Consider the following 26,082-nt stretch of genomic DNA (forward strand, 5'->3'; position numbering starts at 1 on the left):
ATTTTATTTCACTGGTTTTGAACATTTTTCCAGCCTACGTTCTTGAAAATAATCAGCAAATGTTGCTGTTGAGATTCTGCTTCACATTTTACATCCTGTCTTAAAAAAACTCTGTACAGTATATCTTTTTAAAACATTGATGTGTTGTCATTTTTATACACGTTTATGCCAGGGTACACGATGCAGCAGCAGATTTTTTTTGCAATATTTTCTTTGGATGACTCACCTGTGTACACCTTGACAAGGCAATTACAGAAAGATGTGAGCAGTCTCACTTTGACCTTCCTCCTAATTGAAACTACCTCGCACGCCGTTGCCTTTAAAAAGTCTCTAAAGCAGAATGCAGCCTCGTTAACTGCAGCTTCTTTAGCTTTAGTCCCCTCAGTCTTGGGAAACCAACATTTTTCCTTCATTTAGGCAGCTCTGTTGCTGGGCAATCTTTTATTCTTAATATTATTGTAGAGATTGGCATTGAATTTACAGAAATGTCATTGGCAAATGTTGCTTTAATCACTCAAACAGGACAAAAAGGAGTTATCTGCAGCTCTAAAGTGCTTTGGCCATAATCCATATAGAAAAGCGCTCTTTTAGACAACATTAATTAGGAAAATAGCTTTAAAATTATTTTCCCTGTATGAAGAATAATAATACCGTTATCACTCCTGAATCCACATGGGATCATCAACCCATGCTGCTGCTGCATCTCCCAAAAAACACAGCTTTAAGTTTAGTGTAGCTGATCTTTAGTCTGACAAAAGCAAAATAAAACAAAACACAAGGAAAAATATTCACATTCTACAAAACTTTAAAACAGAAAACAAGACTGAGACAAATACAATACAATATATTCATTCATTTTTGCAACATCAACCAATCAAATCAATGAATGTGTTATTTTAGAAGAATTCATAATTCTGTTCATAAAAAATGTCTTCTTTGTTTAACAGAAATCAATAATTATGTGAAAAGTGTTTGTAGTTTGATCAAACAGTATTGGATTTTGGATGGAAATTGAAAAAAGGGTTTTTGACTGAATCTTTTTCAAATGTCAATGGCATCAACTTGTGAACATTTTATTCAAAATCGCCTTCGGTGTTTTTGCGTCGATACAAAAATCTTTTTGGTTCAGAGCTGAAAACACAACAAAGCAGATTCAATTTTTCCATAAAAATGTGGATCAATAGGAAGAAAACAGGCATTTATAAGCAGAAATCATCAGTAAACAATCCAAGTATTTCATATTTCCAAATAATTTCCATGTACCATAACCAAAACTATCAGTCTGAATATTTTATTCGATTTCAGTCCACATCAGGGAGGTGCAGCACCCCATCAGAATTCAGTCTGAACGGGGACGGCCCCCTCGTCGGGTCAGGACACAGCAAAAGATGTTTATCACAACATAAAAGAACGGAAGCAACGTGAGCTTATTGATTGACAGGGCACTGTGAACATGTCATGATTTTGACCCGCTACTGTTTTGGCCTGAAACTGCTAATCCTAGGTTTGATGAAACGATGTTTCCTGGAAAACGGATTTAAATTTCAGAAAAGTAAAATCTCCTTAACAATAATTTAACCTTTTCTATGCAAAATAATCATTGTTTTTTTATTTTCTTATTTACAAAGTTTGATTGATTGAAGTATCTCAGTCTTCTGTCTTCTGTCTTCAGAAATATTGGTACTAAGTATCCCTTTTAAAGCTAATCATGAGTAGTTAATTCATAATAAATAACAATTGATTCATATTTCTGCCTCTACTGTTTCCTTTAATTTTTTACAAATTTTAATAACTATGAAGAAAATAAATATGATTTTTATAAATTACTCTAAAATATTGTAATATTGGATGTTTTTTTACTTTTTACTTATTTTTTTAAGTGGCTCCCAGGAAGAACAGTTCTATTTTGATAAACATAAGGGATGCCACGATTCACTTTCCCCACAATGAGGTTAAAACTTGGACTTTCAGGTCACGGTTCCATTTTGGTTTGATAGATGATGTGTGTATTCCAAAATAACAGCAAAAGAATAAAATAAAAAATATAAGAATCTTTTTGTTTATTTAATATTTGTTTATTTAATTGATATTTAAATTGGTATTCAGTAGGGACATACTTTCCTCACAATTCAGTTTTGTGGTGTAATACAGGGTTTGGTTTTTAAACGAGAATTGTCACATCTCTAGTAAAGACTAATCCTGCGATGACAGCAAATGCGATTCATACAGTGAATGAAAATGTTTGTATTCATATGTGGCCTGTTCTCCTATACAAACGGTGTTGTATTTTTAAATCAACCTTATTTTTCGTTTTTCTTTTTTTTTCCTAGAGTAGTAGCCTTTAATTAGCAGCTGAAAAATGGGAAACACATCATGCCATATCTCTTCCTGGAAACCTCCACTCCAGTTTGAAAAATGAGCTTTGGGTCACAGACCTGAATGTCATAATAGCGTTGAACTAGAACTGAAAAAGGGCTCTTTCCATCTAAAGCAAATTGCCTCACAGTCAATAGGAAGCGTGAGCATGGATCACTGGGAAATGGTGTCCTTAAAGTGCTGCTGTTGCTCAGATAAAACCAACAGACAAATACCTGGCTCAGAAGTCCGGGCTTGTCCTTCACCGCTGCAGCTGCCAAGCTGTGTTCTGCTGGGCCGCATGGAGTAGCCCTCCTCGCACAATTGGTTGGGAATGAGAGTGACTGATGGTTTGGGGAGGGGGTGCTAGGGGAGGCAGCCAAAATAAACGTGTTCTCCTCTGCCATCTGTCTCTTTGTTCACCCGTCTTTTGGTGTGTTTCATCTTTAATTTCTTTAAAATTCAGTTTCAACCCAAAAATTAAAAAAAAAAGGTATTTCTTTAAAATGGTGATATCGTAGGATGGGTTTCAAATAAGCCTGAGGAATTCAACTCAAACCAATTTTATTTATATAGCCCAAACCGCAATAGCAGTCGTCTCAAAGGGCTTCGTACCGCTAATCGTAAAGTAAACATAAACTCAAAAAGGATCACGAATACATAGAATTCATTTGGAAAATTCTAGACTGAACTAACTTAACAGACTAAACACACTTAGACCCCTCTTCTCAGTAAGGAAAAACTCCAAAAAAATAAAAAAAATAAAAACATTCCGGAAAAAAGGCAGAAACCTCAGGGGTGTCCACATGAAGGAGGGGTCCTCCCCCAGGACGGACAGGCGATGTATCAGAGCTCATAGAGAAGAATTAACTTATCTAACTCTACAACTACATGTTTAAATAGCCCAGCCTGGCTGGGTCGTAGACGAGCCAGAGGGAGGCTCCAAAACCAAGTGTAGGAGCCGAAATTGACAATCTTCTAGTGTGTAATACATTTTAATTTTAATTATATTAAATTAATTTCAATTTTATTTAATAATAATTTAATTATTTTACTTTTTGTTTTTTTATTGTTTTATTTTATATCATTTTGTGTTGCTTTTTTGTTTTTCTTTGCAACATTTTGTGTTATTTTTAAGTACTACATAAAAAGCATATGTGTAAAAGTTTATGACTGTATGAACAGCTTTTTTTTTAAATTTCCTACTTCCTTGCAACAATGTATAGAGCAGAAAAATATTTGCAGAAATTGAAATTTTTCAGTGATTGCACACTTTATTCACAGTTTAAGGGCCCAATTTAACTTTGGAGACAGTACTAAAGTATTTTTGTAATAAGGTAAGCTAAAAAAGTAACAATTCCTGTAGAGAACAATATGGTGTTTGGTTTTCTTTTTAAATCGCTCAGCCGTGATTAAGTTAAGGATAAACATGATTACAGCCAGAGCATTAGGCAACAGTTACGTATTAGATATTTACATTTTTAAAGCAGAAATATGCCCATGAATGCTGGAAGAAAGTGGCGGTGGGATTATTATTGAGGCCGCTGCAGCACCTGGTTACTGTAGTTGTAATCCGGCGATTCCCCTGAGCTCAACATTACATGGAGCATCTGCATGAGCAGACTGCAGAGCGGTAACAATGAGAGCAATGGCTTGTGAAAGTAATGTTGCTCTAAACCCCTGGCTTGCAGTTCAGCATCCTGACTTTAGATATGAGCCTTCACTGTTGTTTTGGGATTAAAACATCTGTTGTTGTTGAATAGAGGGGGGAAAAAGGCAGGACCACAGGATTTTTTTTCTCATCCCTGCTGTTCGTTGCATTCTTTAGAAGGCTTTCAAAGCTGCATTTGTCTGCAGTTAAATATGTAAAAAAAAAAACGCACGAACCTTATTTTTTTTTCTTGCTCATCAATTCCTCCAAAGACATTGTAAAAAAAAATGAGGAGGTCAGAAATCTTTTTCTGGGGCTGGGATCGGCCCTTCCCTGGCTCTGGGGCGGGGCAACCCTCTTGGGGCCCCCGGTCGCTCTGGGTGTCATCCGCTTCGGCTGCGGGGTCTGGGGGTGGGGTGTGGTGGGGGTCTTGTAGGCCCTGTCCTGTGGGGGGGCATTCTGGGGGAGGGGGGGGCACTATTGGTACGGGTCAGGGGGGGTTGACGGGTCGGGGTCTCCGCTGAGGCCATCGGCGGTTTCCCCGGCCGGTTGGCTGCCTCGGTCCCGTCGAGGCCTGACCAGAGCTCTTCTAGGGCCGGCGTTTGGGGGTGGGGGCCTGGGCTTGCTCCGGGGGGGGCGGCGCTTTCTGGCTCCTCTCTCTCTGTGTGGGGGTGGTGGTGCTGGGCCTGGGGTGTCTGTGCCTCCGGGGGTGGGGCCCCGGGGCTGGGTGGGCCTGGCCCCCTTGCTGGGGGGGGGGCGGGGGACAGCTGTTTGACCACCGGGGGACAGTCTATCATCTGTCCCCAACTTACCCCCTTCCTCATATAACCTCATAATAGGGTGAGGGGGTGGGGGGCTTAGCCTGCGATGAGCCTTGGGGGGGGGGTTTACTAGGCAGTGGCCCCCCTCCTGTGGTTGCCGTATGGAGTGGACCCCCCCTCTTTCGGTTTTATTTGCACTTTAGACATGTAGGGCCCTTGGTAGGGGGGGTGCTTGGACATCACTGCCAGCAAGCAGCGGATCTCCTCCTAGCACCCTACCCGCCAATTTTAACCGCACTTTAGACATTTAGGGCCCCTTGGTGGGGAGGGTGAGGGGACGTCACTGTGAGTAATCAGGAGATGTCCCTTTAGTGCCCTACCCGCCAATTTTAACCGCACCCCCCTTAGTACACACACCCCTCCCCCCTCAATATATACATCCCAACATAAACACACACACATGCACACACACACCCTTTCAAACACACATACACGCACACACATTTTGCAAGGAAGGTGGGACCTGGGTCCGTCTGTCCCCTGCCTCTTCCCTGGTTGGGGGTACGGGCCCCTTTGCGGCGGCGGCCGTACCCCCGGGGTGCCGGCTTCCTGGGCCCGGCGGTGCTCTCTCCGCGCGGTGGGGGGGTTCACATTACATCTGAGCCGGGGGTGTCTGGTCCCTGGGGGGTGGGTTCTGGTCCTTGCTCCTGAGTGCTGGGCCCCGCCAAATTTCCAACTGTGGCCGAGCCTGGTCGGGCCATATTTACAACACCCCTTGTGGGCCCTCTTTTTTCCCCGGGGTTCCCCCCTCCTGGGCGGGGGCGGCGGGCCCCTGCCTCGCTCCTCCCTGGACCAACCGTGGGCCGGGCGGGTGGCTGCCTGGAGTGCGGAGCGGGTCTCCCTTGGGGGGTCCTGGCTCGTACCTGGGGTTGGGACGGGGGGATGCCCGGAACTCCTGGGTGGTGGTGGGGTGCTCGTTTGGGGCTGTGGGCGTCCTTCTCCGGTGGGGCCCTGCGTTGGGTTCTCCCGGCGCGGCGGGGGGGCTGCTCTCCTGGTTGGGCTGGGGCGGCGCTCTCTTTCCCTCCGTGCGTCCCTGGCCTCTGGCTCTGGGGGCCTTGCGGCGGCCCTGCTGGCCCTGGCCTGGGTGGTGGGCTTGGTCGCCCGGGCGGCGGTTGTTCCCTGCCGGTTCCCGTGTGGCGTTGGGGGGATTCCGGCTGCCGCTGCTGCTGCGGTGGGGGTCTTGGGGTGGGGATGGCTGGGCACTCTCCCTCCTTCTTTTCACGTTCCACCATCCATTTTAGAAGAACATAAACACTCACCTGAGCACTGGTGTTAGCTCACCTTTGCACTAACAGTTTGCATGACTGAATGACTGAAATATTTCACACTTGCTGGTTTTAAGGCATAAGTATGCGAAGACATAAGTATGCGAAGACTAAGTATGTAAGACTTCAATAACACTATCTGTTTTGTGTACATGTCGACAGGTGGACATTTTTGCAGCTAGCAGGTGTGTTTATAACATTTGAGTGTGTGTGTGGACAGGCTCCGCCCCTTTTTTTTTTCTACATTTGAACCTTACCATAATGATTAACAACCAGTAAACTTGTTGCTTTATGCTGCTTCATGGTCTTATCCCCCTTCCCCTCCTATTACCCCCTACCCCCCCTCTCTCTAACGTCCCTCTCTCTTTTTCCCCTCTTTCCTTTTCCGTCCGGTCCAACGCCAAAGATTTTCAGACATGATTGAAATTAATAAAGTTTGGCCTCAATTACAAAAGGGGTTTATTCAGACATACCTTTGGTTTGTCTGAAGATTAATAACCCCTCTTGTTAAAGTAAAATATGTCCAACACAAGAGGCCCTCAGCTCTCATCTGTCTGCCCAGCTGTTGGACAAGACAAGTTAGAAAAAAAAAAAAAAAAAAAATAAAATTAAAAATAAAGGAATTTTTTTCAGTTTAAATTGTTTCTTCTTTAAAGAAGAAATTATGTTTTGGATGTTTTTAAAATGTTCTTGTGACATTTTTCTTAAATGAGGACAAATTAAGCATATATTTATAAACTGTACGGCTGGATAGCTAAAGAAGCGCCAATAATGCTCGCCATTTTTGTTGTACCGCTTGGGGGTTAAAGCGGCTGTAAGCTAGTGGGAAAGAATGTGAACAGATTGATGACGGGAAATGGGGATGGGCTTACTCAACACCAACAGTCCCGCCCACAACTCAGACAAGATTTTAATGAACTACTGCTGCTCTTTAGAAACTGTTCCAATAGGGAGGGTTTGAATCTTTTGTCACAAGAGGAGTATATTTGTATAAATCTCTTTTATATTTTAGGCTAAACTTTATTCAATTGTTTGTTTACATTTTCTATTTGACCAGATGGAACAAAAGAAGAGAGAAGTAGAGAGTGGGATGAGAGGAGATTTTTTTTTACTACTGTCAGGTGTAGATTTTAGTCAAAAGTTGCAGGGCCTGTTCACAGACACAACCAAATATTACAAACACAACTGTTGGCTCCAAAGATTGTCACAGACAAACATGTCAACACGTACAAATACAACTACAGCTCGCACACCTATCCATACAAACATGTCAAGCATAGTGCAAAGGGGAGCTGGCACCTGTGCTCAGGTGAGAAATTGGGTTCTACTGTGTTTTAGGATGGAATGTAAAAAGAGGGGGAGCACCCCCATGCCAACACTAGGGAGCAGGGGGGCACAGACAGTTTTGGGATTTTGACAAAAAAAAAATCACAATAAGATTTTTTTTTAGCAATGTAAAGCTTTTATCAAGCATCTCTCATTTGAAACCCAACTTGTGGGCTACTGTTCAGTCAATGCTTTGTAGAGGATTCCTTTAGGGAAAAAAGTATGTATTTATGTGAAAGTAGATGACAGGATTCCTGAAAATGACACCATAGAAATGTTTCTCTTTGCGAGGCTTTGTTATATACGGAGCCCCTAAAGGGCCATTGATGAAAAAAAAGTTTTGAAGTAAGACATTTTTCTTTTTAATTAAAAAACAAACAAAAAAACTAACTGGTGCGCACCAGTTAGTTTCAGGTGCGCACCAGTTAGTTTCAGGTGCGCACCAGTTAGTTTTTTTTTACTTCAAAACCTTTTTTTTCCTCCATTTTTTTTTTCATCAATCGCCCTTTAGGGGCTCCTTAGTTATACCATATTTTCTCAGGTTTTGATTTGTTCATTTCTTACCTCTTTACAAAGACTCTCAAGGAAGTAAGAAGGAAACAAAATTATAAAAAAACAGGCATTTTCTTCACAATGAAGCGTTACTTGTCAGAGCCACAGTAAAGAAAATTCATTCAGACGAGTCTAAAAATCTAAAAAATGCCCAACGTGTTCATGAACTTAGGACCTCAGTCATCCGCATGATTTCATTATGCAGGCCTGACACTTGCTTCAATTTTAGATGCGAGTTCTTGCAGGGATTATGTGGGAAGAGTACTGCCTATTAAAAATACATCTTGAATCATAATCATTTTACCATGAAAGTGGCAGTGGATGCATAAGGAATTATTCTCTTCTATTTGCTTGCTCTGGCCTGAGGGGAACTTTTATTACTCAGCAAAGTGCTGAGAACAAAACCTACGATGAAAATGGAGATAAGGAAAGATCCTCACATACAGGTAAATTATAGAGAAACTCTGCAGTTTTGTTCTGTTCAAGGATATCAGCATTCGTGGTGTCGTTCGCGTTCGTCTGTGTGGCCGGTTTTCAAAAGTAAAAGAGTTTTGGTTCTATGATTCCATCACCTTTGGCCAACAAGGTACATAGGACCTAAAAGAAATATATTGCTTTAATAGTGTCACACAGCCACTATGTACACATGGTGCATTTCCATGTAAGAAATTTCAGTCTTTTATGATATATACAAGATATTCTTAATCCATAAGTGCTTCTTGCGTTTGTCATTTGTCGAAGTCTCTCAAGGGTTTCGGCGGACAGGTCTTTACATGAATTCAGTTATGCGGTTTAGGCATATTTCACAGAGTTTATACCCAATTATAACATGAGTCTAACGCAATTGTGTGTGACTTTTGTGAAACGCATACACACAATTTTGGCTTTCCACGACTGTTCCACGTGTGTCTAACAGACTTTTCACGTTGCAATAGGTTATTCATAACACCTTTGGGTAAGACCCTTCAGTAATAAATTTGCACATATATTTTCACTCTACAGGTTCAATGAGGGGTCTACGATCTTGATATTTCGTGAGTGCCACCTGCGCACAGGTTTGCCCATTTCTTGCCAGCAGCTCTGGTTTTGTTTCTACATGTTAATTCCTGGCCTTTTTTTTCAAAAACTTACACCATTCTAAATGTACCCCAATGCAACAGATAATCATAACTACGGTTCAGGGGATCTCTTTTAGCGTGACCACGTTTGTCTATTTGGTGCCGTCAGTCCTCAGGGGTGCACTTCAAATCTGCTGTCAGGAGGCTGCAGATGCAGCTTTATTGCAAAAATTGACTGGATTTTCACTTCAGTGCCTTTGTCCTGAGTTACCACCCTGCTCTGTGCAGCAGCGTCTGAAAATGTTTCTGAAAAACATGCCAGTTTTTCTGGTGAAATCTTAGTCTTTGGCAAGTGTGCTGGAGCCTAGAGAAACTTACCTGAAGAAAAAGCAAATGTGTTTCCTGTCTGAAAAAGGTAAAGTTTCGAAGCAGCAACTGAATCCAAACCAACAGCAAGATCAAAAAAATGTTTATAACTATTATTATTCCAGGAATGCATGAAAATGAGCAAAATAAAGGTAAGTTAGTCATCATTGCTAAGGTAGCAGGTTCAAAATTGTTTTAAAATATTATTCCATAGTATCTCCATGTATCTGCATGCAGTCAGCGTCTGCTCAAAGTTAATTGGTTCTTCTGACTTTGATCACAAGAATTTAGAAAAAAATCAACTTCAAAGCTCTATGTATCAATTTTCTCTGTCTTCAGATTCAGAAAGTTCAGACGTTTCTACTAATAAATGATGATTTCAAATTAAAGCAAGTTAAAGAAACACTTGCGATGGAGGTGATAAGATAAAATGGTAAAAACCAAATCTTTCGTTTGGGAGGAGACCATCATTAAAGTCTGTACCAACTCCCACCAGAGCTTTTTGCCTTACATGTAATGTTTTTACGGTTTCTCTCACAATTTAAATGCAGTAAGTGGTGGGAGATACTACATTTTTTAATATATTGTTGGTCTTTGATACCACATTTAAAAAGTGGTCCTCCTTCCAGGGTGTGTCGCTGGACTACCCCAGCCACTGTTGGGCTGTCTTCGCCCAACAGTGGCTGGGGTTGTCCAGCATCCCCTTGGCCCCAAAGGGAATTAAAAAGATTAAGAAACTGGATGGATGTCGGTTTGCCAAGGGTGTGGCATCATGGAACACAGTCTATGGGATCATTAATGCACGATTTGAAATAATTTAATGGCTTGATTTCTTCAACATAAGCAAAAAATATTGGGTCCCTGTTTTTTTGTTTGTTTTGAGTTTTGAAACAAACTTTATCAAAGCAAACAGCAGCCAACAAAAGTTGGCAGCACAACTGAATTCAGTAAAGCAAATTTAAAATTGCACAAGCTACAAGTCTGGACTTTTTACTGTGAGAACTGGACTGAGTGACTCCTCCTCCTTGGGTTCCAAAACTGGATATACCCACTGGCTCAAAGACGTCTATTGAGAAACAAAACAGCAGAATAACCATTCTTGCTATACTACCTTTTTTCATATGTTCTTGTAAATCCCTTTTTTATTGTATTTTTTTCATGCAGTCCAAGTTATTCAACTTATAAACTGACCATTCAGATGCCTCAATGAAAGCTGGTAGTCTCATTCGAAACATTTCATTCACCGATTTCGTGTGGCCTGCTTTCAAGTGGTAGGGATGTGGACTTTAAACCAGCTCTCCCCTGATTGGCGAGAGTGGTTGCCATAGGAACGACGACTCAGTCCAATTCCGACCAAGCACTGCTTACTGACAATGTCTGGCTCCAATATGGCGGTATCTGTATTGCAAATAAATGTTGACTGAATTGACTTCATTCGGTGGGAGCCAGAACTATTTTCCACGGGTGATGTCACACCCACTCTGCCTTGTATATACAGTGTCTGGACCAGCAGATACTTCATAAATCGGAACGTTTTGTGTGAGGCCTTCTGGGTGTTTCCCCATCTCCATCTGCCTCAGCACCATAGAAACGGAATGGAAAAATGAATGACTGGATGATTTATGTTTGTGCCTAAATGCTCAGGAATTGATTCATCAGAGCAAAGCATTAATAATGCAACATACTTTGCGGCGATCAGGCAGACAATTGCTTGAAATCGAGCCATCAGCTTCAAGACATTAAGACAATTGGAGGAGGAGATGAAGAGATGCCATAGAACAGCACAGATTGCAGAATCCAGAGGCGAAGGAACTGCAGAGGGTATGCCAGCTTTTTACAACTGACCTACAATTTTTGGGTCTTTTACACTCATATTTACACTTACAGACTTGTGTCAAGCAGAACTCAAAAAATGAATCAGGTGGGAGTTGGATATATGGTGTAGTCATAGATGCATATCATTGTATTTTCTGTTTTCCTCAGCCTTGATATTCATGTTACAATGAGATTTCATGACTGTAAACTATTTGCAGCAATAGCTTGGGGAGGTAATAGTCTGAGGTGGGGCTCGAGGTGTGTGGGATCATTTTTCAGCTGTGCACCACCTCACTTTACTTCTCCCCATGATGGATGCTTCTTCCTGGCTGATGTGCTCAGTGGTACATCGTAAGAAATAAGAAAAAGCAGGTATTTGTATCAAAATGTTGCTACACCTGAAATTTTTCATTTTGATCGTGCGCAGCGCAGGCCCTCCTGCTGTGCGTTTCACCCAGATGTCACGCAGAAATGAACAGATTAGGCCGTCTCCCTTTCCCACCTCTCCACATCACACCACAGCGGCAGGAAGACAAGACTTGAACAATCGCTACAGGGAATAATACAAAGGTGATGCGGTTGACTTGTGCAAAAAACGACAAAGAGGAAAGGCCTCTGAGGAATAGAAATTCGTTCCCTGTTCTAGAGCCGTTTGAAGTCATTTAGAAACCTTAAAGAAAACTGAAATCTCTCAGTTTACAGACATAACACTCAGCTGGTGTCAACAATACAGTGGGTTGCAACAATATTGGCAGAGTAGAGAGGGCTGTTTTCACCCCCTCTTCCAACAATTTAATGTTTATTACACAAAAAATTCATTTAAATTCACCGAAATTGACTTTGAAAAAAGCTAAAAACATGCTTAACATGTTGATTTTAACTAAATAATCAGCAAAGTCAACACTGCAATATAAAAGCACAAATTTGTCCCTAGACAGTCTCTCATTTATTTAAATATTACAAACAAATTATCAGTAGTCAGCCAAAAGCACTGAATCCATAATTCAAAAACAAAAAATTTTACTCCAAAAAATAAAAATCCAATACAAGTCTATCAGTACAGCAAAAGAGAAGCCCCAAAGAGCAAAGAGGAGAAAAAACAAAAAAAACAAAAAAACAAAGTACAGTAGCATTTAACATTAATGAGAAAAAAATACAAACTCAGTTAACAAACTAGAAACACATTGGCGTCAAAAAACACTTAAAAAACTCAAAACTTACCGATCTTGATTCTGGATGTTACACCCAGCAATGAAAAAAACACATGTTCTTGGTCCAGGAAATTGTTAATAGTCAAAGAAGAATGAACACAACCCCCCCCCCCCCCCCCCACCTCATTTGTAATTGGAGTACACAAGTGCTTTACTGGTTTCCTGTTCACTTTGAAACCCATTCAGTGGCCATATTGCTTTTCCAGGCCACATCAAACATTTCCAACCTCTTCCTGCCAATCCCTTCCCCCCAAAAAAATCAGGTGACAGGAAGTGGACACACATGGCTTTCCATTAAGACACAACTGGCATGGCAACAAATAACAAAAAAAAGAGAAATAATAGAAAAGTACTCCACTGTTACATTAATGGTTAGACAGCTTTAATAGGCATGGCTGCATTTGAGAGCCACTTAGAAGATCAGTATTCGAGAAAACCTCCAATATTACCCAACAGCAATGCATACTTGTATAAATTGAAAATGGAAGTGTTTTTATTTTTTCAGGCCAAGTAAACCACAACAAATAAAAACCTAATATATGCCTTGTTTTCGCACTATAAGGCACACTTAAAAGCACGTTTTTTTCCCCAAAGAGGACAATGCACCTTATAATCCAGACAGTTTTTATATGGATTATTTCTGGATTTGCCTACTGATTTTCATTCATTCATTCAATTTTATTGGTATAGCCCAAATTCACAACAACAGTCGTCTCGATGGGCTTCGGCTTTAGAGACGTAGGCTACATGGCGCTCTGTCAAGATGTTTGATATGGTATTATTGTGGATATGCTAACAGGGCTAAGGTGTAGCGTGTTGGAATGATTGTCTTATCAGTATTTTGACTTAAATGGCATGCATTTTGACAACCCATAGGAAAAATCTGTTGCTCATATGTTTCTTGATCTCGTCTCTTGAGATCAGTTTGAGCGTCTCATATTCGTATCATTCTGTGATCATTTGCTTCTTAACTCTTGCTCCTAAGGGTCCCTTAGGAGCAAGAGTTAAGCTATAATGAGAAAAGACATCACTGAGACAAATGAGGTTGAGTTGAGACAACTGTTAGAGCAATAATTAAGAAGTGGGAGAGACGAACCTAAGACGTTCATGAGACAAATCTGAGAAGAATGAGTCCTAAAAGAGATCTCATCATTGTCTGTCTGATGTCTCTTTCATGTCTTAATCATTTCTCTTAAATGTCTTACCAAAGCCGTTAATGAGAATGATATTTGAGATGTATTTGAGAAAGAAAAGAGAAGTTATTTTTATAGCAGTGGTAGCCAATCCTGGTCCTCAGGGCCACCATCCAGTAGGGTTTAGATGTTTCTTTGCTCCCCAGATGTGAATCAACAGGTGATTAACCACCTCCTGCAGAACTTGAGGAGGCAATTCAACCACTGCAGCAGATCTGTTGGAGCAGGAAAACAGCTAAAACATCCATAACAGTGACCTTCAAGGACCAGGATGGGAGACCACTGATATACAGTAACAGTAAAAACAATACTAGAAATGTAAATGCTTTACACTTTATTTGGGCAGCACCATCATCAGTACAGCATTTGAATTGTGGTAGCAGTATTAAACACTTTTTAAAATATTAAATGCATTAAGTACATGAACTGTGGCGTACTAAATGTGGCTGACATGATGGTAAAGAAAACTTCCATATTTTAAACAACAAACACACTGACATCACTGCTGAGGTACAAGGAAAAAAACAAAATTATGTAACCACATAAAAAAGTACCTGATAAAAACATTCTCCTAAACTTGCAGCCTACCAAATCCATGGACCAACTTGAGAACCAAATTAAGATAAAAAATAAGAAAAAAGATGGAAGAGAAACCAGTCCGCATACTGTAGATCATAGCAGTGGCCTTAGAACCTGCTCTGCCCTACATTTGTTGACAAAGGCTTTCTTGAGCTTGGCCTCTTCAATTTGTTCCCAACCAGGTAGAGTGGCACATCTCAGGACATAAGCTGTAAGACAAGAACATTAAAATCTGGCATGAACAAATTGATAATAGACCGCACATAACAAACAAAGATAACACTTCAAGCTAGAAGCAAACTGTAGTTTTATAAAAGCAGCTGCATAATGCTACCATAAGATTACGTTTCTGTCATCCCTAAAAGCAGCCACACGTCGCTAGAGAGGACATCTGTTTCAGTTAAAAGAATTGAAATGCAGCATTCTATGGGCATTAACTATTTAACAAATAAGGTTCAAATCTGTTTCATTTCATTTTTCATGATACAGTCCAGATCAAACATTTAAGAAATGATCAAGTCACATTTTGCATGGTTGGCTCTTAACAAGGGAAAAATAATACCCATGTCTTAATTGGGACGCTGAGGGCTGATCGTGTCAGACAGCAAACTGTGGAATAAGATATTTCAACGAATATATATTATGGTATCATTAAGAATTTTGTGGTCAATATTTTTTGGATTGTTCAGAATATTTCCATTAGTTTTTTAAATTAGAGCACTTTGGCTTAGGTCTTTGTTCTGTTTGAGACTGAAGAATTATCCCTTAGTGGTACAAAAGTAAAGATTGGAAAAAAGTCTGTTATACTTGGAAAACTTCATAAAGCCACCCTTTAAATTGTATTTTATTTCTTTTAATGTGACACAATCTTACTATTTAAATCAAATTACCCCAAAATAAGGATTTCCAAAGCTAAATTTTAGGTTAGCCAGGGCTGCTCATTCCTGGTCCTTGGGATCCATCACCCTGACTGTTTTCCAGATCCCCAAGCCCTGCTAGCTGTTGATCAGCTCAACCAGATGTCTCCACATACTGATTGAATGAACACACCTGGTCCAGGTAATCAGCTGGAAATCAGGCAGGCTGGTAGATCTCAAGGACCAGGGATGAGCAGCCCTGAGTTAGATTAATACAAGATTAATAAGAATAATTAACTGCAGGTCATGATTAACTAACCACACCCAAAAATGAATCGCATGACAGCACTCATAAATATGTACCTTTGCAGAAACTCCAGGGTTGAAGCCAGCTCAGTTGGATAATGACTGTTAAAGCAGAAGTAGCTTCTGAACATCAGGCACAGTGCTGCAATGTTGTTGTGTACGATGGAGCGGTCCCAACTCAGCATGAACCTCCTTGGGGAAAAGAAAGACTGTCCTAAAGACAGAACAATGGATAAAGTAAACATGTCACTCATGTACAGTGTACAAAGACAAAACCTTTAGAATAATTTAACACTGGAAACTTTACTTACCACATACAATAACAGTTGGAGTCAACGGCACCTGCTGCAGCTGGACCTCGTCTGCATCTTCTACAAGAACATGGCATCCTCTTCATTAAAGTAGCAGAGCAGAAGAAAGAGCATCTCTTTGACATCTCATCTCTTCTGAGCAGCCACTCTGCTCTCCCCGCATCATCTGCAGCCTTTTAGAGTCTGGAAAAACTTCTTGCTTTCATCATTTCTGCAACAAGAGTGCAAACCATTTCCTTCCTTAGTCTTGGGCCAGGTCTCTTTCCAAAGACTGCACAAATTCCTCAGAAAACTTACTCCATGGAATTTCAAAGCTGTCCTCCCAGTCAATGTATGTACAGTCCTCGGCTTCTGGAAGATGTGGATGACGAACTCCTCGGTGACTATAACAAAAGTGATGATGATTGTGTTGGTGAGGTCTCAACAGATGATGATGTGCTGTTCTCTGGCGTTTGGTCTGCAACAAAAAACAAACAAACAGTATAAGTGTATTAAGTTTACACTGTACTGTCAGTGTGTTACCCATTCATATTCATATCCACTTCTGTGCATTACAAAAACTCATTTGTAATGTTTGAGACTCACATTTCAATTTCCAAAGAGCAAGACGTTTCCGGGCTTGAACAGGTCTCAAAGCTGGCAGCAAGTCAGCCTCTTCTATGAATCGTAGATCCTCATACAACTCCATTTATTCCAATGGACTGCAAGTGTTCTTCCAGGATGTCTTTTGTGGCTCTGGTAGGACCTCCATAATGGCAGTGTGGAGGAACATGGGTTCTGATTCACTCATTTTCACGTGTATTTAGATCACCTTGAATCAGAGAGGGGAAAAAAACATCATGTACACACATTTTATACAGCACAAAGTAAGATCTGGAAAGGTTTTTAAATATGATTTATGATTCACTAAAATCCTCGTACATATCAGTGTTGACATTTGTTAGTTGAGCATTAGCCTTAGCTACATCTGTGCTCTCTAAACATCTCCACCACTGACAGAGGGCTGAGAACATGTTTCCCTAATATGCATACTTACATTTTCAGATTATGCTTTCTAGACATGTGAGCAGTTAATGATGACTTTACTTTAAACACATGTCCATAACCAGTTTCAAAAGATGGCATGCCAGGCCAAACGTCTGCAAGATGATCTTTTAAACAAGATAAAAGCTTTTTACAGCGTAAAAATTGAACATACAGTGAAACTGCACATTTTGAAGTTTGGAATAATGGACTGTGGTGTCGTCACACTGTGATGGGATGAACCCTGCAGACCCTTAACTGAAGAGCAAAATATCTTCCAACAGTTACTGAGCTCTCACGCGTTTGGAAAAATATCGAGGCTCATTCTGTAAACTCTGCACTGCAAATAACTCTTCAATGTCTCTATTTTTTATTACAAAAAGCACAAGTAAACCTTTGTAAAAAGTAATAATTACTTATACAGCCAAAGCCACCGCGAGTAGCCCAGACGTCTGCATTACTGGCGGAGCTAGCTTAAAACACCTTTAGCATTCAACTGAGTTCAGAGTTGGAGGGAAGAAATCGCAAACTTACCGTGCAAACTTCAAAGATTTTACTTGAATCTTTTCCAGACAAGCAAAAAAAATGTTGGAGATTCATCCCACGGATTGTTAAAACGAAGAAAAAATACGACAAACGGTCGTCAAAAGTCTCTCGTTCTCTGCACTTCTCCCGCTTGCAGATTCCGGCCCGTTGGTGACGTCAACCACAGAGTTTTCCCTCCCACCGTGATCAGCCAATCAGAAATCTGTGTCAAGTGAGGCTGTGATACAGTTTAAAATTCAAATCGGGTTACTCCAGGCTTCTGTTTGTTCAATATGATGCAGACTAAAATCAAGAAAACAGAAAATATTTTCAGCTTGTAAGGCTGCATGAAGGGTGATTTTTAAAGACAAAGATAAATTAACTCAAACTGAACCCCATAAATCTGTACCGCCCTAAAGTTGATTTATTAATTTGATTATTTTTATTTGTGTATTTTATTTGTTTGTTTCAAATGTAAAATCTATTTTTTGTTCACTTTAAGGTGATCCAAATATGATCCCAAATGTCCTTTATTTAGTTCAGACATCAATGTGTTAAATGTTTTATACCCACCAACATATAAGTGTGCGTATATGCACTTGTGCGTGTATGCATGTGTGCCAGTGCATGCGTGTGTTTGTGTTTAACTAAACCTAGCACCATTAACCCCACATACATTCTTGTTCATTTATGTTTATCTAAGCAGTCAAAAAAAAAGTTTATTAAATCGACACTGCAACGTTGTCTTGAAATTTCATGTTTTTTAAAAAGTTTCAAAAATATGTCTTTTGAGGACATGACCGTCTTAGTGATTTAACTTTTTTTTCTTGAAATTGTAATTAAGTTATATAAATATGTAAGCAATAAACAACTTTTTTAAGTTGAACATAAATAAAATAAAAAATATTATTTTCTAGAGATGAACTGTAATGGTGTCATCATGAGACTCATTTTAGGGCTTGTACTACTCTAATTTTTCTTTTTGCTGAGACAATAAAAAAAAGGCTAAAACAAGATCTAAATTATTGAGCAACGAGAGACAGAACCATTTATGTCTTTCACTGAGACGTGACTGAGATAGGGATTTGAAGTAAGGATATCAAATTGAGACATACTTGAGCGCAACATAATATGGCTCATTTTTCTCTCAATTGAGATCTGGAGAAGAGACAGTTGTAAGAGAATTTTGAGATCTCAAACAGTGCTCACTGTGAGACTTATTTCTCAGGAGAAATGTTTGAGAAGAATGAGAAAAGCAGTTTAGTCTCAAACAGTTCTCATTTATGTCTAGGAGACGTAAATGTGACAGAAACGAGATCTCATCTTCAGTTTTGCTTTGCTATGGGAAAGCTCCGTTTTAACATTGATTTTCCACGGTTTAACTGGTTTCTCAGCTAAAGCCAGCAGGTGTGTGTTTAACCACAGACAGCTGCTAAAGTTCTGAGCAAACAAACCAGATTGATTTGTTTAGGCAACCATCTGCTAGTAATACACGCCTTGAGTTGTTTCATTTTAAGTGTTGACTTTATCCTAAGCGGATGAGAAAAGTTTTATTGCAGCTTCGGTCTTTGGGTCACGTCTAACAAGAGACATTCCATATTCATATTGGTATATTTTGATTTTAACTTTTTATTACTTAGAAAAAAGTGTTTGATCTTTTATGATCTATTGAATTTATAGGTTGTTTTACGTTTAATCCTGAACTCACCAATCAGTTTGACAATGACATCAGCTGTTTACAATGAGGTTAAACACCGACCCCCTATTAGTAGAGTTTTTTATTGCAAATTTTAAAGTAAAGATTCAAAATGGTTTCTAGCTTTGACAGTTTTTTGTTTAATATAAGATAAGATGAGATGAGATGAGATGAGATGAGATGAGATGAGATGAGATGAGATGAGATGAGATGAGATAAGATAAGAAGATGTTCCACTGACCGTCAAGAACAGGATGGAGAGGATGCTCCGGATTATCCATGATGAATATGAGCTTATTTAAAGTCTTCCTCTCGATCACAGCTTCAAATGTGTCCATTTTACGACAGTTATAAGATTTTTGACTCATAATTGTGATACTCCTTGTAATAAATTCTTCTAATGTTTGTCTAGTGGAGCTTCACCTCTTTTTTTTTTTAAATACATTTTTCTGAATCATCTCTTGATCTACTTTAAAAGCGTTCTCAGTAGCCGCGGTTACATGCCCAAAATATTTTGATCGGATCAATGGCCGTATTAAAATTCAATTTTGTACATGGGGTCAGAAAAACTTTTTCCGATTAAAACGAACGTTCACATGGTCACACTTTCGGTCAGAATAAATTAATTTGGGCATGCACAGTAGTGTTGAAAATACCAGTAGAGGAAATGAGTCCCGTTGTAAACAAACTGAGTTTCCATATACATTTATGCAGCAGCTCGGTAATATACAAGACAATCTTTTAAACGTGCTTTTAGTAATGTTATGAATATTATGAAGTGCCTGTTCACTCATCCTTTTATTTTTAATCCGTGTGGTCAGTGTTTTTTGTTTTGTGGAAGAACGGAGCCGGAAGAAGCCAGGGCTAGGAGAAGGCTAACACGCGCTAACAACATTAGGCTTGGATGAACACAAAATCCATGCGGGAAATGCTGCAATCTGCATCTTGGCTGCACGTAAATATGTGGGAATAACATCAGCCTTTATTTAGTCGGGACACGGCAGGAAACACAAATCCACTTGATTTTTTGACTGATTGATTGATTGATTGTTTCTAAGTACTAAGTGGCATTTTCTGCTTTAGAAAGCTCACCCACCCCCCACAGCCGCTCTGCTCGGACACACGGTTCTCCGGAGTCCGGCAGCCGCTAACCCAGAGCGGCGGGACGGATCGCAGTTCGAAGTCTCCCACACATAACAAAACAACAAAATGCACACGTAACAAAGCATCCTCCCTTCCCCTCTAACGCAAAGTTATAAGTCCAACTGCTCTGCTCAGAGACACAGTTTGCTCGGTCCCGAGCCCAGACCGTGCAGGGTCCAGACGTCACGGGGCACGAAGCACTCCTTCCCGGCACCCCCCTCGTGAGGGGTGTAAGAGAGGGGAGAGGCAAAGAGCCAGCGGGGCGAGGGTGGGGCAAGGGCGTGGAGAGGGTGGGGCGAGGGCGAGGCGGCGCTTCGCACTGGGCGTCCGCAGTTCAGCTGTTCGGGTCCTGTTTGAGCTCCAAAGCTTCCTCTGGAGCGAAACACTGTCTATGCATGACGTTAAACCAGAGCAGTAGTGGCACACGATCGTAATGAACCGTTTAAATGGACAAGGATCGGATCAATAATTGGCATAACCCACCTATCTCCATTGGAAAGAAATTTTGATCTGAACGAGTCTGATCGGGGCACACTATTCCGAACGGCGTGACACATTTTTCTTCCGATCAGCTATTCTTTCCGATTATTTTTGTCCATGTAAACGCAGCTTGCGTCTTTTGTTGTTGTGAAAATGTAGTTGGTTTTTGCTGTTTTCTATGTCTCTGCAGAGTAGAGCAATTTATTGGAAATTTGCCTCTGAGTTGTTTGAATGAAGTAAGCCTGCCCTCACTTCCTATCATCCATTTGTTTACACTCTCTGCCACCAACTTAGAGAGCCTCACAACAACAAAAATGGCGAGAAAAATTAGAGCTAGATACCAGTTTGGATGAGGAAAACTGAGATGTACATGGATATAATCCTCTGTAAAAGGATAGAGCGAAGTAAGGAGCTTCCCACTGCTCCTAATTCACGATGAATTGAAAAAAGAATTACTCAGAAATGTAATTTTTTGCTTAATTTTCTGGATATGAAATGATAGAAAAATGTTAAAAGAAAATCACCATTTTTAATTGGAGTCGCTCTTCAAAGTGGTTTTACTCTCCACCTGGATTTTCATTATTGGTACCCAAAAGTCTCCTCACAGGTCATTTGGGCTCTCCTCAACATAAATGATCTTTCCTGCACAGGTACATCAATCAGCAAAGCCAGCAGAGGGCTGATCTGCTGACTAAAGGGGGGGATTTGTATACTCCCTTGTGAGGACAGCCAAACCCTTGTGATTACTGTTTAATCCTCTCCAGTATATCATGTGCATCATGGTAGCCCAGCAAGCCTTTGTGACGTCATAGGGGGATGCTGATGTGAAGCTGCTTAGTAATTATTTCTCTCCATCCTCGTCCCTCGCAGACTGCTTTTTGTAACCTCTGTGGTCCCCTCTCATGCCACTGTTTCCTGGCTTTTCTTCCCCCTCTCCCTCTGTTTATCTTCCCTCTAACTTCCCTTTTCATTGTACAATGTTCTGGAAGGTTGATGGAGAGAGGCAAAGAGGAGATCAGTGAGGATTATCACTGTCTGGAGAACACGGATGGATTTGTACGCCATTGCCGTAGTTGGATGTTGTGCCAACCTGCCCTCTACTAATGGAACAGCAGAGCTCTGTCGTAGCATAAGTTGATATCAGTCAAAGGCTCTTAACGAACAAATGTTTCCCTTTGGTCACCCGTGTGAGGTAATTTTCTTAAGTGTGCCTCCAACAAAGCATTGCATCCACAGGCAGAATCAGCAAAATGAAAAAAGCAACAGGACAACACATAAAAAAGCAGTGGACGAAAGGGGTTGCATCACAGTGAAATACAAAAATTTAATCTGAATCCTCTTATTAAAAAAGATTAAACCCCTGGCTCTCCTTCTCTTCTTTTTTAATCTGCCTCTCTGCTGTCTGTTTTTTTTTTTTTTTTGTCCTGCGCCTTGTCATTTATCACTTGCACTTAGTCTTTCAATCATGCCCGCTTTCTGCTGTGGTCACTCTAAGGTCACCGCCAGTTTGATGAGGATCGTGAAAAATGCAGTTGCAATCAGAATTTTCACGAAGACGGGGAACTATGGCTGCTAAACGGCAGTCATTGACTAAGGGTCCAGTGGGGGACTTCCAAATGAGCCTTTGTGCTTCCCCCGCTTTTGAGAATCAAACTCCCTTATTTTATGTGCAAGAGAACAAGTTCAAGGACTTTGAAGTGAGGTGCAACAGAAATGCAACACTAAGCAATGTGTCTCTTTTCATCACAGCATGAGTACGTACTCCCCGGTATGTTTATTTCATTTATTTTTTTTATGTCAGTGTTGAAACATCAACTGGACAACCGTTGCTTTTGAAAAATGCCATCCCAAATTTTCCAGGCAGGTTGAAAGCATTACTGTCCGAGGTTAGCCGCCTGCCCACTGACGCTTTTCCAAAATAAAAGCAGAAAGCGATCCTAAAATGACTGTTATTTCCATTTCAGAGAAATGTAAAATTTTGAAAGTTTGTCTGTTTTTCTTTTTTAAATTGCGGGTTTTCTGCGGCTGCCAGTGTGTTTACCAGAGGTGCTACAGGTATTAGTGATTACATATTGTTTATGCTCTATAATTCAGAGTAATGTTGTCAAACTTAATTGCACAGGAACAGCAAAACCAAAATGTAAATAAGTTTTATGTTCCTTCCCTTAAAGCGTCTCTGATTGTAATATTGATTTTGAGTGACAGCGCTGGTATTTGAAATCTGACAAGCAAACACAATCAAAGCAGATGAATGTTGAAAGCAGTTTAACCAACACTGATGATGTCACAGCTATTTCCAGGGGCGGAGATATGACATTTTGTATGGGGTGGAGGTGGGGGAGGGGGTGCAGAAGACTTTGGAAGGGTGGCAAAACACTACAATGGAAGTTGTTTAAGCAATCTTAATGACTTCACACACATGCTGCCAGCTTGAGTCTACAACCACTGCAGAAGTTTTGTTGACCTTTGAGAAGGTTGTTGACCTTTGAAGAGGCAGCCATCTTTGCTTTTTCAAAATTATAAACCTTTAGTAACAGCTACAAATTAAAACACTTGCTAGGGATTTTCATCTATCAACTCCTAACTTGAACACTTCATTGGGAAGCTACTGTGGAAAAGGTTTTTGCAATTAGGTGTTGTGGAAGAATCTGTGGCGAGCATGCAAAAGTAGTGTTTTCCTGTTACTAACACAAAATGTTAACACAATATTGTAAGAATTTAACGCATGTATCCCTGGCTACAACTAAATAAAATAATATAACATAGAATATGAACATATTAGGAATGTGGGCGTGTTCAGCAAATAAACCTCTGGCCAAATAATGAAAACGATTGCTATGGAAATAAAACCAACAAAAATGTAATTTTGAAAAAAGTGGTTTTTTTTATCAACATATGAAAAATGGGGGAGGCATGAGGATGGGGGCACAGCCTTGCTGCTTAGCAAGTGAGGTTTGATCACAGGTGGGCCATGAGGGAGTGTAGAGGCGGGTGTTGAGGGCGAGGGCAGGCAGTGCCTGCGGACCATACAGCATCGCTCATGGCTTTAATTATTATTATTTGTATTTTATTTAAAAATTTTGGTTTTGTTATTTTTGCAAAGACGCTTGTCTTGATGATTTCTTAATCTTTGTCATTAATAATCCTATTCATTACTCAAAAATTGGGGGGCAAGTGTGGGGCAAAGCTTTTCCCCTGAAGCTCCGCCCCAGGGTATTTGGAAACTGAAAGTATTGTTCGAAACCATATAAGATGGACTGTTACAGCTCACTCATTTTTTTTAATATTTGGTCAAAAATATTGAACAGACAGAATCCCTTATGCATACCTGGGTTGGCTGCTTGAAGTTAATGTTTGTTTTAAGATATTCTATCTGTTTTTCCGCAGAATGAAGTGCAGGTTCCAGTCGGAGGATGTTTTGATTCACCCTTTTTTTTTCTTTGCGTATGATAACCCTGAAGCCGGCATGTTGTGATGGGAATCACCGTATGATCAATTTGTCTATATCTGAATGAACATTATATCTCTGTGCTCTTCAGAATTCATTGAGCTGCTTCTGCCTTCTGTCACATCATCAATAAACACTGGTGGATTGTTAAAATCCTCCGTCATGCAGGCTCCACTTGCTAAATTTAGCCTTCTTTATTTCTAAAACACTTCCAAGCTTTTACATCATTTTATATGTCTTAAAATGTTCACAAGAACAAGGCTTAAACTAGCTAACTTTCAGAATTGGGAGCTTACTGCTTCAGTTTTGGAGAAAAAAATACAAAAATGTATTCACTCATTACTCCCTAAAACAAGCTTTTATCATTTATTTTTCCTGATGTTTGCACATTTTTCTTGATATTGAGTGTTTACATTAGTCATTTTTAGTAATACTTTGATTCAAATGAACAATCTAACTTATTTACCCAGCAATCATTCATTGTAGAATGCCAAGAGCCAAAAGAAACAAACAAAAAAAAAAACTTCTGTGTGAGCTTAGTTTAAAAAAAATTCCTGTCTACTACTGTTGGTTGCTTTATTTTTAGTGATGTATTGTATTTGTACGGAGCCCGTGTCCTGACATTGAAAAACTAAAATAAATCTCGTTCCCACAAATTAATATCTCGTTCCCACCAGAGAATATTCTGTTCCTACAAGATTATATTCCGTTCCCATCTAAATACTATTTCGTTCCCTCGAAATAATTAATTTGTGCGAACGAAATAATTAATTCGTGCGAATGGAATAATTATTCACGCCATAAGTCATTCATAAACACGATATCGCTCTCGGTCCGGCTGCAAAAGCCCCTTTCAGCAGTAACTTCTGTGTCTCTGTGACCCACATTCGTTCAAGAAAGGAACAAGAAAACAAGAATGATCAATTTATTATTGTCTCAATGAATATAAGAAAAATATTATAAGATTTATGATACCTAGGCTTGCTGCTTTGCCATACGATTCACCGGACATAGCTCCTAGCTCCACCGCGGAGCTCTTTTGCATGTCATGCCGGCATTCGGGCAGCTGGCTGGCCGGTAGACAGGGAGCCAGCTGATATTGTAGTTTAGGGCCGAATAGGAATAATAATTTTCAGGACTTGTCTTTTATTAAAATACTCTTAAGCAGTCGCTTTACATTCGAAGGCTAGTAGGCTACATGCTAACCAGCCTACCATTTATCCTGTTATTCATAGACACGGATATGAGTAATAGTTGGATTCACTGCAGATACTTTCACATTTTTGTCTGTGTGTGTCTCATTACATTGCATTGAAGACACGGAGGATGTTTTAGATCAGATTTGTTTATTTTAAAAAGCACAAAAGCATCGGAAATCATGTTCCTTCACATCCTGGTACGCTATCTGTCCATCTTGCTGCAAAATCCGCTTTCTGCCGCTACTTCCGTGTCTCTGTGATGATTCAATAGGGCTAAAGATAAAAGCAAGAATGATCGATCTATTATTGTCTCGATGAAAATCAGAAAAATATCATAAGATAAGGCTGGCTACTTCGCCTACCAGACTTAGCTCTTAGCATTACAAAAATGGATGTAAACAATATCACGTCATGCATCACGCATACCCAAGATGCATTTCGACCAATCACTGTGTCCCTGTAACTGAAGTGTAACAACTAGACCAATGAATGGCTGATCGAAATGCAACTTATTTCATATATTTTATTTTTTTAATGTCAGGACACGGGCTCGGTATATTTGTGGTTAATAAAGGTTAAATTTCCTGCAAGGACTTACATAAACTCAAAAATCCTACTTTTTTTATCCATCGCTAAATGTGTTGCTGCTAAATAAAAGGCTAAATATGATTGTTGAAGGACAAATTAGTGCTGTAAACTTGCAGATAAATATTGGAGCTAAAAGCTGCCCTAAAAGCAAACACCCTCAATAAGACAGTTTACATATATATATATATATATATATATATATATATATATATATATATATATATATATATATATATATATATATATATACATATATAAATCAATGTGATAGTCAATACAAATGTGTTTAAAAAATGCAGTATCGCTTATATTAT

The 26,082-nt window shown here is 39.9% G+C and overlaps 1 protein-coding gene and 1 long non-coding RNA gene across 6 annotated transcripts in view; one reads left to right on the top strand and one right to left on the bottom strand.

Moving 5' to 3' along the window:
• LOC101163116 (pro-neuregulin-3, membrane-bound isoform) overlaps positions 1-26,082 on the top strand; it is a 255,441-nt gene that overhangs the window by 59,659 nt on the left and 169,700 nt on the right. The window lies entirely within an intron of this gene.
• Positions 13,931-17,584, bottom strand: LOC105356697. Of its 3 annotated transcripts, XR_002872177.1 has the most exons (7): positions 17,224-17,584; positions 16,252-16,477; positions 15,964-16,123; positions 15,667-15,877; positions 15,413-15,569; positions 15,243-15,308; positions 13,931-14,401 (listed from the first exon to the last, which is right to left on the bottom strand). It is a non-coding gene; the product is annotated as an uncharacterized LOC105356697 (long non-coding RNA). The 3 variants fall into 3 exon arrangements; XR_002872175.1 differs by lacking the exon at positions 15,243-15,308 and having other exon boundaries at positions 17,224-17,581; XR_002872176.1 differs by lacking the exon at positions 15,243-15,308 and having other exon boundaries at positions 15,667-15,744; positions 17,224-17,577.

This window comes from Oryzias latipes, chromosome 19 (genome assembly GCF_002234675.1).
Source record: "Oryzias latipes chromosome 19, ASM223467v1".
Taxonomy (NCBI): Eukaryota; Metazoa; Chordata; class Actinopteri; order Beloniformes; family Adrianichthyidae; genus Oryzias; species Oryzias latipes.